Raw genomic sequence first — 17,204 nt, forward strand, 5'->3', positions numbered from 1 at the left:
TCATTCCCTAATATCCCCGGCTCGGACGCCCGCCCTTTCTGGGTCCTCCTATCCCACGAATATGTTTGCAGGGTTAATCGGGTCGGACAGAGGGGTGTATTCACTATACCGAAAGACGACCAAAGTTGCTTGCCCAAAAGCAAGCAGCCCTCCGAACCGAAGTGGCGCCCTCCTTAGGAAAGTTGGTTTGAGGGAGAAAATGGTTGGTGGAAAGGTCAATTCGTTTCATTTCCATGGAAGAGGAGGGTACGAGCGGAGTTCTCTAGCCTAGGCAAAGCATCAGATATACGTTTCGCTATCCATTAACAACAGTGAAAGCGTAAATCTTTTTCAGACCTAACCTATTGGGTGGGAGAGGCAGGATTTGAACCTGCGTAGAAAACCTTCAACAGATTTACAGTCTGTCGCTTTTAACCACTCGGCCACTCTCCCCGTTCAAAGTAAGCTTTGACTGACTTTCTGAGCGATTGGGAAGAGAGAAATCGATTAATCTACACGTCCTAACCCCTTCCAATAGACTAATCGAACAAGTAGAGGTTCAAGGAATCAAACAAATAGAGGCCATGTTGAATGCCGTCGGTACACCTATGCTCGGAGCTTCTAAGAAATGTCATGGCGAAATAGCAAGCAGCTTAACACTCGCTCGAAGTCTTTGAAATAATTGCCTCGAGAGCAAGGCTTCGGTCCTTCTCGATAGAATCGTCACGAAGCGAAAGGTGACTTCTCGTTCTCCCTATTATTATTATTGTGGGCGAGGAGGGATTTGAACCCCCGACACCGTGGTTCGTAGCCACGTGCTCTAATCCTCTGAGCTACAGGCCCTGTCCCCACTGGATTTGTTCTAGGAACCCCCACCTTTTCTTTCCTTACCCATTTCGGGCGGGTTAGAAAGATGCGCTTAGGATCCTCTCTCAGAATATGCCGACACAGAAAAGACGCCACACTGCGAACAAAGACACTTTAGAAAGAAGGAAAAAGGCGTAAAGAAGGTGGTATCGTATCTGTTACGAGGCATAACATACATGTATTCTCGATCATTGAGTTCGGGTATACTTATTGAAGGGAAGTTCATATAATTGAACTGGACTCGGAAGCAGGTTAATTGATTAAAGTAAACTAAACCGCCCGCGAATTCTCCTTCAAATCAATGAAAAAGCCGAACAGAGCACAAAGCAATGTAAATTGATTGGCCGTTACTATCCTATGTTACCATTCGCGAGCTGTGGTTCGGGGGATCCCTGAGAAATGGCGGACCGTTGTTGTTCTCGAGAGAGACACTTGGTCAACAATCCCATTGAGAATCTTCGTCCGTCGGGCATCTTTGTCGTCGTCTCGTAGGTGCCATGCCCAGATCCTTGTGGTATCGATAAGGTCATCACGTCTTATAAAAGCACCAATACCCGGCTCATGCGGAACGGAAGAAGCGGAGCAAGCAACTCTTCGTCGTTTCTTCGGCTGGCTTTTCACCAATACCTGCCATTCAATCTACTTACCATTTATCCTATATGACTGGCTTTTTTTGATTATCGCCGGTTCATTTCATGCGGGCCTATTTAAAAGCTCTAGTCGATCAATTCTCATGTTTGTTTCAGTTACTTTCTCCGGATGCAAGACTCGAACTTGCGACCCATGGATTAACAGTCCACTGCTCTACCGACTGAGCTAATCCGAAACGAGAACGGGTGTATTATTGACCCGAATGAAGCCAGCCCTGCAACCCCCTTTTTTCCCTATCTCTATAAGAGGGTGATGGAGTTGTGAAGAGTTCAAAGTGAATAGAGACTGGAAGCTGGCTAAACGAATGGCGCGTCTATATACTAAATTTCCTTACCAGACTATACTATAGGGGGCCAGTACCGAAATCTTTCTGTCTGTAGCCGGCGGAAGAAGCGCCTCTCACCAACCAAATAACATGGCGCCCGCCGCTTTCCCAGCAAGCACGAGTAGGAGCGGAAGCTGAGAAAGAGCTTTGCGCTTTATCCCAGCATCTATCTCAGCAGAAAATATGTATCTAATCAAGCGTAGCGGTCAAGGTCATTACATGACCGATATATCGATCTTTTTCACACCATCTATGGTGAAGCGGGCTTCGGTTTGCGACTGAAGGGACGAGCGCCGATCTCTTTCTGAAAGGTTAACTCGATGAAAGCGGATCTGCATTCCTTTTCGAGGGTTTATCTTGCCTTTTTTTCTCCTCAAGAGAAGAGATTGGCGGGTCGACCGGCGATGAGGATTTTGATATGCTGTGGGGAACCGATGAAGCGGGTCTGATATAATGAACCGGCTTCTAGGCGGTAAGCCTGGGCGCTCCATGTGAAGTCTCCCCTCTCGTCCCTTACAAGTCCTAGGTTTGCTTGCTTGCTTGCTTGCTTGCTTGCTTGCTCGTCAGAGTTTGATTCGCTCTCATCAGTCGAAGGGGGATCTCCGGCACGCACCTTCGCTACTCCTCCAGTGACTCTTCCGGCGCACTTGTCTCGTTGACATGAGCACGCTTTCGGTCACAAGAGTTAGATTGTGCACAAAATAAAAACTACGCGAATTGACCGCCCGCCGTTGAGTGACGAATTTGTTCATCCGGATGAAAAGGCTCGCGCGCGGGGAAGGGGAATGCCGCGGTGCATATGGTCTCGTTCGTTCGTTGGCCCATCGTTGGTTGGTTGTTGAGAACGTCAGTCAGCCGGCAAGCAAAATTTCAACTGAACCCCCCAATCGCTCAAGACTTCGATCAACGAACAGATTGTCTTGTCGTCGGCAATTCAGAAAGTGTTAAGACACCCACATGAGACGATGCGGTGGGTTCAGCGGGGGATGTTTACATTCTGAACCACGAGAAACCAGCCCTCACTCATCGTGGGGACTACGGGACCTTGGGGTCCTGTGGACCTCTTGCTCAACCCTCTAACGAAGAGGCTAGGGACCTTTTGCTAGCCTCCCCAAGCAAGCAAGCAAGCAAGCAAGCAAGCAAGCAAGAAAGTTATCCCTTACGGGAATCGAACCCGTTTCTTCGACATGAAAAGACGATGTCCTAACCACTAGACGAAAGGGACTTGGCTTTGAAAACCTGATGAAGACGTGCTTGAATCAACTCTACACCCAGCCAGATGCTTATGGCAAGAGGTTAAAGCACTACGATCTGTAGTACCTCCTCTCAATCCTAGGACCTTCGGGTTAACCATTTCCTACTATCTATAGGAGGCATAGTCTTCACAACTCTATATACGAAATTTCCGGGTTTCAAAATGAATGCCTAGATGACTCAGAAGGTCATGTCTTCAGAGAAGTTTCAGGCAGGCAGGTTACAATGCTTGTTTGATCCGTGGACAGAGTTATGCCACAAGAAGCCGCAAGAAGCGCAGAGAAAGACGTGGAAAAAGGACGGAGCGAAAGGTTACCCGCCCAGTACACGGCAATAATCGAGGTGACAGGATTCGAACCTATGGCCCTCTGTACCCAAAACAGATGCGCTACCAGACTGCGCTACACCTCGTGCTTGCTTGCTTGCTTGCTTGCTTGCTTGCTTGCTGCGTGGGCCATCCCCAGCAGTAATGGTTGAGGGCCGGCGTAAGCTATCGATTAGCGCCTAAGCCGCTTGGTTGGCACCCGATCTCTCATCACTCAATCTCGGGAAGGGAAAAGGGCCTAGAAAGAAAGTCTTATGTCCTTGCAGCAAGCAAGTCGCAGCAATGCAATGAAGGCCTTCGCTTTGTCGTCGTCTTTCGATCTATACGTTTTTCGAACTCCAATGCTTGCTTGCTTGCTTGCTTGCTTGCTTGCTGCTTTAGGCTTTAGCGAGGTTCATGAAATCTCGAAGAAAGCAGCAAGCAGCTGGGGTCTTTGAATAGTTAACGTCTCACAGGTCATGAGGCGGCTCGAAAGTCAAAGAATGTATATGATACTAACCGTACATTTTCCCTTCCCGCGCTGGTAGCTCAACTGTTAACCGCTTCATCCGCGATTGGTCTACGGTTTCAATCCCTTCATGCGCTTCATGAAGAAGCGCTTCCTCCTCGCGCATAGCGCTTCATCCGGCCGGGCCGGGCCGGGCCGGGCCGGGCCGGCATTTACCCAACTTGGAATTAACTTCATCAAGTCAGTACAGTTAACGAAAGGACGCTGGCGCTTCCCTTTGAGATTCCCTCCAGCCACAGGTTCCCCTACGACTACCATGTTACGACTTCACCCCAGTCACTGACCCAACCGTGATATGCGCCAAGAAGACCACCAATACCAAAATGGGCCACACTCAACGGCGGCATGGAACACTTTAGTAATGGGTGATCTCTGGTCGATGCTTCGGGCGAAACCAATTCCCAGGGTGTGACGGGCGGTGTGTACGGGGCCCGAGTACATATTCACCGCGGCATGCTGATCCGCGATTACTAGCGATTCCAACTTCATGTTCTCGAGTTGCAGAGAACAATCCGAACTGAGGCAATCTTTCTGGATTCGCTCCGCCTTACGGCCCTGCTTCCTATTGTAATTGCCATTGTAGCACGTGTGTAGCCCAGCCCATAAGGGCCATGCGGACTTGACGTCATCCTCACCTTCCTCCATAGTAGAACTACGGGCAGTCTCTTGTGAGTGCAACATCGGCACAGAGGGAGTGTCATCAATCCTGGCTAACCGCTGACTGAACACAGATTCATGGGCAGGTACCGATGAAGCGGCTCACTTACCACCGGCTCGCTCGTCGGAACCTCAAGTTCGTCGGAAGCCAGCCCATGTTCTATGTTCCTGCTTGCCGAGGGTGAATGATGACATTGATCCTCTGGGAGCAGCATATCTTAGCAACACAAAACGAGGGTTTCGCTCGTTATAGGAGTTAACCAAAAACGTCTCACGACACGAGCTGACGACAGCCATGCAGCACCTGTATGAATTTTCGTTTCATCCCGTTAAGGACAAGCACACCGGTTCATATGTCAAGTGTTCATACGTCAAGTGTTCATATGTCAAGGGCTGGTAAGGTTTTGCGCGTTGTATCGAATTAAACCACATGCTCCACCGCTTGTGCAGGCCCCCGTCAATTCCTTTGAGTTTCAGTCTTGCGACCGTACTCCCCAGGCGGAGTGTTTAACGCGTTAGCTGGGCCCCCGATCCGCGGACCAAGGACGAACACTCATCGTTTACGGCATGGACTACCAGGGTATCTAATCCTGTTTGCTCCCCAAGCTTTCGCACCTCAGCGTCAGTAGAGACCCAGAAAGCTGCCTTCGCTACTTCGGCGTTCCTTCGTATATCTCCGGATTTTATCCCTACACACGAAATTCCACTCCCCTCTGTCCCACTCGAGTAAATTGGTTTTGAAAGCATTCCGCCAGTTGAGCTGGCGCCTTTGACTTTCAACCTGATTCACTGCCTACGTGCCCTTTACGCCCAGTCATTCCGAATAACACTTGCCCCCCCCGTCTTACCGCGGCTGCTGGCACGGAGTTAGCCGGGGCTTCTTCTTCGAGTCTTGTCATAATCGCGTACTCGACGAAAGAGCTTTACAAGCGGCATTGCCCTTCCTCGCTAACGCGACGTTTTTCACTCACTCACGCGATATTGCTGGATCGGGCTTTCGCCCATTGTCCGATATTCCCCACTGCTGCCTCCCTACGGAGTCTGGGCCGTGTCTCAGTCCCAGTGTGGCTGATCGTCCGAAAAGATCAGCTAAGCATCTGCGGCTTGGTCAGCCTTTACCCAACCAACTACCTAATACTACGCAGGCTCATCAAACAGCGCTTTTTAGCTTTATCGAAAAGCAGCAAGCAAGCAAGCAAGCAAGCAAGCAAGCAGCAAAGCTGCTTTCGTTTCTTTGGGATTCGGCCCAAACTGTTTGGCAGATTCCCACGCGTTACGCACCCGTTCGCCACTTTGTCTTCAACTGTTCTATAGACGAAAACAACGTTCGACTTGCATGTGTTAAGCATATCGCTAGCGTTCATTCTGAGCCAGGATCAAACTCGGTTTTTTGGTCAATTTCTGCCATACGAGGCAGGTTGATGAATTCATGTGCAATATTTGAATTTTGGTGTGACTCTTGGTTGGAGAAGGCCACACCACAGTTGGTCTCTTCTCCATAAGCCGGACCGCCAACGTCAAGGCGAGATCACATTGGTCCAGTCCCCGCATAGCCAGTGGAAGGGTGAGGTGCATCCACTCAGATAGCATGGGGAGGTCGAATGACTGCGGCCACGTCAATCCGCTTCTTTTCTTTTCTTGTTGGGCCGCGCCGCAATTGTCTAGCTTCTGCGTTTAGTTTTTTTTTTCGCTCTCGAACGGTTACGATGAACCGGTGCATATGGCCGGAGAACCAACCTTTGGTTCGAGATGGATTCGGCCTTCCCTTACGTCATGTTCATGGCCTTGCATTCCAATGATCACTGCGCTTCACTTGGCTCCAGAGAGCAAGAAGGCCTAGCTAGAACAACAATCTCAGTGACAAAATTGACCTCGGCTAGAAGGTTACGTAAGTGAATTTCAGTCGGGCCAGCAGCAGTGTTCACATGTTCATAGATGCTCCAATGAAAAAGCATAAACATCACGAAGCCCGTCTAAAGTTTAGTTTTTTTCTTCGCTGAAAAGCAGCAGCTCTCGATACACTGGTGCATATGGCCGGAGAACCAACCTTTGGTTCGAGATGGATTCGGCCGAAGGGAGTGAGAACCGGCGTGTTGGCATTAACAATCATGCTCTCATCTTTCGAATCAGTCGTTACGGGGTCAATGAGCTAGCTCGTAGCTACGAGAGAGATTCCCTAAGAACAAGGTGGTTCTGGAATACGAGATAAAGCAACGAGGACAGTGGGAACAAGACCTTTTGGTGGTGGGACCCTGGACTGTTTAAGTGTTGGTCCCGGGGCACCTATCCTGGCGCATTCTTGCTTGCTTGCTTGCTTGCTGAACCCGGGTTGGCGTTAGCTAACCGCCTACCAAACTTGACCTGCTTTCATCTTGGGGCCTGACCCGCTTTATTCCTCGTCGTTGAGGGCGTGCTTGCTTGCTTGCTTGCTTGCTTGCTGGGGCACTCGACCGCAATAAAGGGAGAGAAGCTTTCACGACTTCCCACGGTGTGGCCATTACTCTCAAAGGGTAAGCTGGTTTCACCGTTATGAGCCAGTTATTGAAAAAGCGTTCGCACGCTTGTGGGGCGAAAGGCCAGAGGAGGACTCCTTTTCCCTCTTCTTGTGGTCCTTCGGACTTCAACAAAGGAACGGCGGAGTCGTAGCTCTTTGATTCACCCCTAGCCACGAGTCATCCCCGTATTTTGCCACATACGTGAGTTCGGTCCTCCAAGGCCTCTGTGGAGAGCTCGATTCAACCTGCTCGTGGCTAGATCAATCGGTTTCGGGTCAAATAGAAACAACGCCGAAGATTCAACCTCGTTGCGCCTACACCTAATGGCTTAAGCCGCTGTTCCCATTCACTCGCTGACCCATTATGCAAAAGGTACGCCGTTAGGGTGGAAAGTGCTAAAGCGAGAGCCGACAACGCGAAGCTTCGCTCAAGGGTTCGCGTATGCGAACATTAGTGGCTTTGCCTCCGAAAGCTACAGCGCTTTCTCAGCTTCGCGTATGCGTTCCATCGAACATTAGTGGCTTTGCCGCATTTTCTCAGCTTCGCTCTTCCGACTGATAGTTTGCATCGGATTTCAGGTTTTCTATTGCACTCCCGGCATACGGCGGGGTCTTTTCACTTTTCCCTCACGGTACTTGTGGTACGCTATCGGTCATTGAGGAATACTTAGGCGCGGGGGTGGTCCCCCTTAGTCACGTAAAGCGATCATTATTCAAACACGGTATCCGCGTTTTGTAATGGTAATCAAACTTGCCAGGAAAGATCTACGGGGCTATCACCTTCTTTGGCCAGATCTTCCAACCTTTTCAGAATTCCTTGAGGAAGGGTTCCCACCCTTCCCTCTACTGCAAGTTCTCCCCCGCACGGGGCCAGGGAAAGCGGCCCTTCTGGGCTGGGGCCCCTTCCCTTTTCTTTGCCTAATCCGCTTTCGCTCGCCGCTACTAACGGAGTCTCAGTTGATTTCCTTTCCTTTAGCTACAATGATGTTTCAGTTCGCTAAGTTTCTCAAGTCCGAGGCAGAGCCGCAGCACACGGCATGCCCGGCAAGCTTGGATACGGTTTCCCGATTGGAAACCCATGGATCACAGACGGTATCTCCCCATGGCCTTTCGCCTTTGGAAGCGTCCTTCCCTCTCAATGCCCAGGCATCCATCCAATGCATTCTTTTCGATGCAGTAGGAGTTGAACCTACCGAACACCGTACAAAATCTTAATGAGTGTTCTGCGATCGCCACTCAACCTGTGACTGCTTAAAACCGAGACAAAAAGAAGCCCGCATAGATTATTATACAATAATCTTCGGACGTTTGTAAAATGCGGAAGAAGCGCGGAAAGAATTGGTCGAGTACTTGGACAGAGGATTCATTGTTTCGACGAAAACGTCTACCAAATGACCCTGCATCCTCTGTTTTTTCCTTTACGCTCTTGAGTTCTCTTTCCGTGCTGTGCGATACGAAGTTTGTACAATCCGCAGCAAGCAAGCAAGCAAGCAAGCAAGCAAGCAAGCAAGAAGGGCTTCGTCCTTCCTCCTTTCTTAGCGTCTCGTTTAACTAAACACTTTAGATTTCCCTGACAAGTTCCCTAGCTCTCTCGAGCGTAAGAGTTGAGGAACAGATTTTCCGATAATGCATGCCAGCCAGGGATTTACGCATCATTGGTATTGTGTGTTTACCGTTCTAATCTGTCTTCACATCCATAGCTTGCTTTTTTGCGTTGTCGTACGCCTTTTCATTGTTTCTGGCTGATATCAGATTCGCATCTGACCTTTAGGCAATCGCATATACGATTTGAAAGGGTCCGGGCTGTCGAACCACGTCTCCCGAAAATTATCAGTACATATGGCAGAAAACGCTTTTCACATATCGAGGTCGGAATGGGATCGGGTGTTTCACGTCTTACAAAGATGCCCGGACGGAACGAAACGCTTGATTAATGAACAAAAGAGTGCTAACGACAAAAGCGGCGGGCGCCGAACAGCAAGCAAGCAAGCAAGCAAGCAAGCAAGCAAGCAGGGAAAGTGCAAATACAGCTGGTACTTAGCCTTCGATCGCTACCAACCTCACAAGGATGTCATCAATTCGCAGGTGGTTATTAAGTAAAAAGTGTAATATAAATGGCTACCAAACCAAAGTTCTTCTTTTGAACTTTCAAGAAGGCCTGAATATTCATGGATTATTATACGATAATCTTTAATGCGGCTCAGATTGCGGAAAGAATTGAATGCTGGAATTTCGAAATTCCGTTGGTAAAATTCAGAAGGATCATGCAAGAAGGCAATATCATCTTCTGGCCATAATCTGCGAATCCAGCAAAGCAAAGCAAAGCAGCACTTTTCTTTTCACTTTAAACCGAGCCGGCGGCAATCTTGATGAATCACTGGCAAGAAGATGCTTTGCACTTTTCTTTCCACTTTAAAGCAGCAATCTTTGAACTCGGAAATGGCACTTTTCCCTGCAAGCCTGAAACGCACGCCTTCCCCAAAAGAAAAGCGGAACCACCTAACGAGTATTTTAAACAGCAAGCATGATGAACCGGCATGTTCATCAAACCAAACAGGTTCTTCATGCATGCATGAAGGCCTTCATGATGATGAAAACCGCTTCATTGGAATGTCACCGTCTCATTGACAACACGAATGATAACGAATTGACAATATGAATAGTCACGTTAGTTTCCCATTCTTAAGCATGGATTATTATACAATAATCTTCATTTGCTTTTTTACTGTTGACAACATGTAGTGCGGGGGCAGGGTTTGAACCCGCAGTCTTCAGGTCATGAGCCTGACGAGTTGGCCATTTACTCCACCCCGCAAGCAAGCAAGCAATTGATCTCTCTCTAGCGAATCGGAATTTATTTTAGAAAAAAAGAAGCCAGAAAATAGATTGCCATAGCCATGGGTTCAAACCTTTCCCCGAAGCTGCCGGCCGAAATCAACCGTTGCCAGTCGTTGTGTCCAACGAAGCTACGCGTAATGACTGTCCCTACCAAAAGACAAACAAACAAAGCATTTCTATAGGAGGTAACTGGGCCAATTCCCGCAAACCACCTATAGGTTAGGTTAGGTGATCTATCGGCTTGTTCAATTCCCGCCGTTATCCGCTCACCCGCCTAACGCTCCTACAAACAAAAGGGAGGGTCTCCTTAGTAATTACGTGAGGGGGCCTCCTTCCCCATCTCTTGAACTAGACTGAACCAGTTGTTACTGATGATAGAGAACTGGCAATTTTTTAGCGGAACGTAGCCGGATTTTTCTACACCTCTTCACTCAATAGCTTTTACTCCTTGATACCCTCAAGTATGTGTGGTTTGATTTTGTCGGGGAGTTCCTTCTCATATTAAGCGATCTATGTCAAAGGGATCTAGTCCGGGAACCCATTGACCGCCGCGAGGATAACTACAATCTGTCATTCGATAGGGATCAGGGGATATTATAGTTATTTAAGTACCTCGGTAAGCCTAGCGCCGCAATATGGCGAATACTAAATAGCGGGATCGAGGTCTGACCCAAATTACGCAGAAGCGGCAACTTCACGATGTTATGCCGGCTCCAATTTTAAGGTGCCACGAAGTGCTTTCATAGCTTTCGGCTAAGCGGCAGACCCAACACAACTAACGAGTAATCCTACGTTAATAACGAGCCAAACTCCGCGATAGAGAGGTTCAGTTTCCGGGAGGATTTATCCATCTGTAATGAGAATGACATTGATAAGAGTATAAACAGAAACGTCTCCAGCTTATATTTCAATGACGAGTGAAGCAATCGAGCTACCTACACCAGTCTAGTCTAACCTTTTGGCGGCTCTTTCCGATGAACAGAGATATGAATAGAAGACATCTCCGAGGGAAACCTCACAACCTAGTAGTCAACGTGGCGATAATGACATTTATCAATATGCCACTGATTACTTACTGGGATCGTCATAGATGATTAATGCGTGCATTCCATGATCTCTAGAAGACTCTCCCGTAGCACGACCAGGATGTAGTGCCGGGAATTACAGGAGAGCAGAATCCGAAGCCGTGACTACAACAATAATGAGATATTCCAGAGCACCGGCTTCCGGGGGAATCTTAACCGATTATGCCACGGTTGAACGTTTTTATCCAATCACTACGTACACGCGAAACAATTTTTCACTATCGAAGGTGCCCTATGCGTTGATTGGTTTCTAGTTCAGAATGGTATCAATAGCTATAGCAGTCTTTCCAGTTTGTCGGTCGCCGATTATCAGTTCCCGTTGACCACGACCTATAGGGACTAGGCTATCCACCGCTTTTAACCCTGTTTACATAGGTTCGTGGACAGATTTACGTGCAATAATCCCAGAGACTTTGACTTCTACACGTCTTCATTCTACCGCGCTCAAAGATAGAGTCAAGCTTCTGCCGAGGAGAAGTGATCGTAGTTGTGCTCTCCGAACCGTGCGGAATAGTCGCCCATTACACGGCTCTCTAACTTGACTTTATCTGGGTCTTGTTTAACCCCAGAGGCCGAAAGGAGGGTGGAAACTTCCTCACAAGTTCCCTCCTCCTTTCCTCCTTGGGGACCCACTTTGTGATTTCCTGAAGTCCACTCTCTCCTGGAGTTTGCAGAGAGGAAAATGGCTTTTCAGTTAAGTCAGGTAAAACTTGCTTGCCTTTTCGCCGAAAAAGCAATAGAAAAAAGTTATGAATACAAGAAAGAAGAAACCGCAACCGCAGCCCTGGATGATTCTTCCTGAAGTAAGTTCTAAAGAATGCCCTAACCAGATTGATTTATCCATTTCACGTAATTCGGTCGGTTACGTGTTTTTCATAGCACCTTTCATGTCGTGCCACATAAAGATGGATTACCTAAAATCAGTTGAATTCCTAAATCATGAAAACAACTTTCACACGACGGCATCAAACGGGGCAAATCATCCATCTAGGAAGAACAGGATGTGGTTCCCAAAGAATGCTTTGACACCAGTGTTTCCTTCCTGTACTCCAGTGTTTTCGGAGCATCCTAATGGTTACACAAAATGGTCAAAACCTTAAAGACTTTGGGATTATTAGAAACGAATACTTCCCACACGTGTTCTCTAGGAGAGATTAGTCTCCCGCGAGTGCCTAAAGAATAGACAATCGACACTTTCTTTTTCAACGAAGGGAGTCCTTCACATTCCCATAGCCCTTTCTCTCTAGCTTTCTCTTGCTATACCGTCGCCGTTGCTGTTCTCAACCCTTTCATAATGTTACGCGGGCAGGAGAGCACTGAGGTAAAGTAACGGACGAGGGGGCACTATGATGGGTGGAAGGGGCGGGCCGGTGATTTTCAAGAGCGGATACGGAAGGAGAAAGGATGCGACTCCTCTCCTGCGTCGTCCATTCGAAATGATCGTTTAGTCAAGGTGTAGGGAGAATTTCACTAAATCCCGGGCTAGGTGATGAGGAAATAAAAGTTCAATACTCCAACACCCCAAAAAGAAAGCATACAACGTTTAAGACCCGTAAAATCTATCACTAGCTAAACAATCATTCGGTCATGTCACTCGTTCCATCAGTCTTTCACGATCCGATTCTGGTTCTATCTGCTTTAGGGGTGGCCTACAGCACAGGTCCTGCAGGGGTCGCCCCCCACGGTTTCATAGCTGCTTTCGAGACTCGATTCAAAGGCAAAGGGAAAGGCAAAGCCACGGCAGGTTTGGTCCGCCGGAACGGCGATCCGACCGGCATGGCCTGCGGAAACTAAACCGACATTCTATCATCGAAATGTTTGTTCTGTGCCGGCACTTAACCGCAGGCAGTTTCCGCCACGTTTACAGTAATGGGGAATCGACCGAAAGTCAAAGCCAGAACTGTACGGTGCAGGCAAACCAGCTATTCAGCAGTTCTCAACCCCATTCTTTTCGTTGTCGAAGGATCTGGAAAACGACCTGTCTCTCCTCCTATAACTTAGATAGAATTTATAGATTACTTTGCTGCTTGCTTTTTGGTAGAAATTGAATGACCAGAAAGGGACCCTCTTTACCTTCCACCTAAGCCGCCCGCGCAAGAAAGAAGAGCTCGAAGCCAATCCCACAGCGGGAACAGTGAAGCAGGTCTTTCCGTCCAAAAAGAATAATACGGCTATTCTCACAAACGAATTGTTCCCTTTTAGAGAAAAGAAGTTAGTAGAAGTCTACTCAGGGGAGGATAAAAGAATATGAGACGAGCGGCGCTTCGCCCAGGAAGAATATGAGCTAAAAATGAGCTGCTTTATCAGATGCTTCACCAGGTTTTTTGCCTCGCAGGACATTTATAATCTAAAGGGATTCCCATTCACTAAACCCTAAAACCTTACTTGAAACAAAATCGTTATGGATACGAAGAACGAGCAGGAGAGGGACGTCTGACCTCTTCGGGCAGGTTAACGCCTAGCCTACTAATTAGACCTAAACACTAAATAAAAAAGCACATGCAAAGGCTCAATAACTATCTATTCGTTAATTTTACCAACATCGTCAGTAGAAGAGGAAGTGCTGCAAGCACAGCAGACACCGCTGAAGCATTAGATCAACCGCACATCAATGAGCGTGTAACTCAGACTGAGGGTACGGAAGATATTGAGCGGATTGAAGAACTCGACTCCCTGATGAAGGGAGCTTACGCTAAATACGAATGGCGCAGAGCTATACAATTAATGCGGCGTTTTATAATCCAATAAGATTATTTCGGCCGAAGAATCCTTACCTATATCGCAGTATACCATAGAACACAACTCACCCTACGAGGATGCCGCAGAAAGCAGCAACGCGCCTATGATGCGGGCCGCCGCAGAAGACGACAATTTACCGCCCATCGATTCACCTACGAGGGCAGAGGCGGAAAGCTGAATTTCCACGTTCGCCGGCATACTATTTTTAGTGTAAATGAGGCGGAAGTAGCAGGTGGGTGCTTCTAAAATAAAGCAAAGTAGAAGAAAGAGGAAGAACCAGATAGAAGTCAAAGGTCTAGCTCTAGTAGATACAAGACCCTACCGGGTGCTTCTAAAGTGAAAGAAATGGAAAGAGAAGAATTGGATCAGTAAGGTAGGATATTAATCGTAAAAGATAACATGAATAATTTCCAATATTAAAGTTTACCTTGTTTTTTGTGTTTTAGGCAAGCAAGAGCTCTACTTACTTTACTGATTTCTTTTGATGTACTGAGAGCTAACGGAGCTCCTTGCATAAGGTTCAACTCCTCATCAGTGCATGTTAGCTTCGGCAACGAGCAGGGATGAGCACGGTCTTGGTTCGTAGTTTAGCTTCCCGGTTGGCTGGCTTGGCTGGCAAATCGTCTCTGTGGTTCATCGTTTCATGCCGCATCACAGCAAGCAGAAAAAACGGATTGATATACGCGGGCACAGCCAACAGCTGAACCTAATCATCGGGGTTTACTAATGGCTTGTAGTCTAGCTTCACTGTAGTCTGTTAGCTGCCGCTTTACGTTTGTCTCGCAGCTCCACCAAAGGTGCGCAGCATGGCTGCAGTCCGGCTGGCTGCTTTTCGTGTTCGTAATTCTGATACTTGGTGTAACAGATTCTTCCCGAATTTCACAATTCTTCACGCTCCGTCCGCAGTTCAGCTCTACACCGCATCTTCCTGGAAGTGGCTTCTGCTATATGCAGCTGTTTTTTTTGTAGAAACAGGTCATCCGCTGCTTCTGGCGGCTTCTGCTATACCCTCTGTTGGCCGTGTTCATATCTGCTCGTTTGTCCTTTTCTTTTTTTTTGCTCGTCTTTGGTTTCTAGGTCTGGCGCATTTTTGTTGCTGGCTGCATCCCTGCCTGCCTGCCTGCCTGCCTGCCTGCCTGCTGTTGGCAGCTTTCTGCCGGCCGGTTCTAGCTTTCTAGCTGGCTGCAACTTTCAAGCAAGGTCTGGTGCATCTCTTCTCTGCGGTTCCTCCGGGATGAACCGGCGCGCGCGCGCGGCGGAAGAAGCGGGCACGCACGCCTTTGTATCTCTGGGTCTGGCACGTCTTCTCCATGTGTGATTGCTGCTTAGCTGCCGGCTAATGAGCTCACAGTCAATGCGCAGCCGCGTGCAGCGGTAGTAATAAGGACTTGAACCCCAGCGAATCAGCAAGAAGGGCAACAACTCTTCCTCGGGAAATGAAAGAAGCCTCAGCGCGGCACCACCACCTTCGGCCCGGGACCACCATCTTCGGCCTCGACGGGACCACCATTATCTTCGGCCCCAGCGACGGTCTATCCGTAGCGGGCTTCTGATCAGTTCGCGCTAGAAATGAAATCCTGCCTGAGAAATTCAAGATTCTCTTCGCCGATTCTTGGGTTTCAGGATACGAAGCATAGCCTCGACAAAAAACCATGCTAGGCTTTGATTTTGTCAATTCGAACTTGCGTACAATGTTGTAGTCCCTACAATGCTGCAATAGCGTTCTCCGCTCCTATTGCCATTTCCGTCTCTGTATTCTTAATATACCCTGCTTGCTTGCTTGCTTGCTTGCTTGCTTGCTTGCTGCCAAAAAGCTATCGACTTGAAGGGGTCCCTGCCAATGCTAGGCCATGTAGTTAATCTGTGTTTGCGGTCCACTAACGCATGAACCGCCGGCTTCACCCGGCCGCATTTGGTCCCTGTGACGCTGTTAGCGCTAGGTAAGCTTCTAACCACCGGCGGAGGTCTGAATTATTCTAAATTTGTTCTATAACCCGAAATTTCGTATATAGAAAGATCGTTGGCAATTGCCTTTGTTCCATGGCTTTCTCTCTCTGAGGAAGGGTGGCCGAGCGGTTTAAAGTGTAGCACTGGAAATGCTATGTAGACTCTTGTTTACCGAGGGTTCGAATCCCTCCCCTTCCTTGCCATGAATACCCCATCCACGATTTGATCGAAAAAAAAACCTAAAGCCGCCGCCTTCAGCAGCAAGTCGACAATTAATTTGGTAAATGAATTCACGATTCTTCAATACTTTCACCCGCCCTATTGACTGGCTCGTTCAGGCATGATTCATCCGGAAACGGTGGCTTTGCGATTCGCACGAGTGATGCAAGGATTATCGTATAATAACAATCCCTGGGATGCCCGTGATGAGAACCTTGGCTTGCTCCTTTCTTTTGGTGTAGGAATGGCTTTAGAGCAAACCCCCCCAGCCGCCGTACTCGGGTATGCGATCTTCCAACGTTGTGAATGAGAAGTTTGCTTCATATGCACAAAACTAGTTGAGAAGATTGGCCCATCAATCGAACCCACCACGGCCCCAGAACCTTTTCGCTTTGGCGCGGATGAAGCGGTTGCCAGCACGCATTCCAAAGCCGCCCATCAAGGAACCCTAACGAAAAGCATATAGAATCTTTGGGTAGGGATCCTTAATTGATGATAAGGCTGCCGGGATACGGCGGAATCTCATGACCGGCCTCGACGCGGTTTCGCTTAAGGTTTCAGCCCTCCGATTAAACAGCCATGATTATAAAGAATCAATGCTCACTACGATTTTTATGAAACCCTGCCTGAACTTTATCATGGCTTGCAGTCCACTTAAATAATTTGCTACTGTTCTATCGGTTTTCAAACGGATACATAGATTTTGAACATCGAAGGAAGAAAGCATATTATGCGCCACTCCGGACTATCCATTTTAATTCCTGTGGTTTTCGAGGTATCATATCAATATACGTCTTGGAATTCCGATCGATACTCGCGGAGTTGATTATCCTTCTCAAAAATGAAGATTCGGAGTAGTCTATAACTCACCAAGCATTTGATATAACCCATGCATTCGTGTACGAATTGGTGTAGATGAAATCACTTCTGCAAGTTTGGTAATCAGTATATCCCTATCAGCCGGCCGGTGGGAGCGAGAAGTGCGGGATACGTCTGGTTTACATTCTCCTAATTATCCTGATTTACGCCGTACATTAACCGATTACGGTTTCGAGGGTCATTTATTATGAAAAGACTTCCTCTTAAGTGGATACGTGGAAGTACGTCACGATGATCTGGAGAAATGTGTGGTTCCTGAACTGATGGAGATGGTTCAAGAATTTTGCTATTCTGATTTGGCCAGTCCTTGGCGACTAATGCCGCCCAGATCCTTTTGTAATTTTGCCAGTCCTTGGCGACTAACGCCGCCCAGATCTTTTAGTACTAACCGCCGAGGCGGCTCGGAAGCCCTCCGAATCCGAAATCAGTTCATTGTA

At 48.0% G+C, this 17,204-nt stretch overlaps 1 long non-coding RNA gene, 4 other non-coding genes and 1 pseudogene across 5 annotated transcripts in view; 1 reads left to right on the forward strand and 5 right to left on the reverse strand.

Moving 5' to 3' along the window:
* Positions 1-17,204, reverse strand: part of LOC147849630 (uncharacterized) — a 29,586-nt gene that overhangs the window by 9,283 nt on the left and 3,099 nt on the right. The gene's annotated exons all lie outside the window — the stretch shown is intronic.
* TRNAY-GUA (transfer RNA tyrosine (anticodon GUA)) lies at positions 350-432 on the reverse strand. Its single transcript has one exon. It is a non-coding gene; the product is annotated as a tRNA-Tyr (tRNA).
* TRNAN-GUU (transfer RNA asparagine (anticodon GUU)) lies at positions 1,600-1,672 on the reverse strand. The gene has a single exon. It is a non-coding gene; the product is annotated as a tRNA-Asn (tRNA).
* On the reverse strand, positions 3,414-3,487 carry TRNAP-UGG (transfer RNA proline (anticodon UGG)). The gene has a single exon. It is a non-coding gene; the product is annotated as a tRNA-Pro (tRNA).
* LOC147849634 (18S ribosomal RNA) lies at positions 4,132-5,953 on the reverse strand (annotated as a pseudogene).
* TRNAS-GGA (transfer RNA serine (anticodon GGA)) lies at positions 15,781-15,867 on the forward strand. Its single transcript has one exon. It is a non-coding gene; the product is annotated as a tRNA-Ser (tRNA).

The sequence above is a fragment of the Azolla caroliniana genome, unplaced genomic scaffold (genome assembly GCF_043228905.1).
Source record: "Azolla caroliniana isolate FFs.n. ecotype wild unplaced genomic scaffold, voAzoCaro1.0.p SCAF_27, whole genome shotgun sequence".
Lineage (NCBI taxonomy): Eukaryota > Viridiplantae > Streptophyta > Polypodiopsida > Salviniales > Salviniaceae > Azolla > Azolla caroliniana.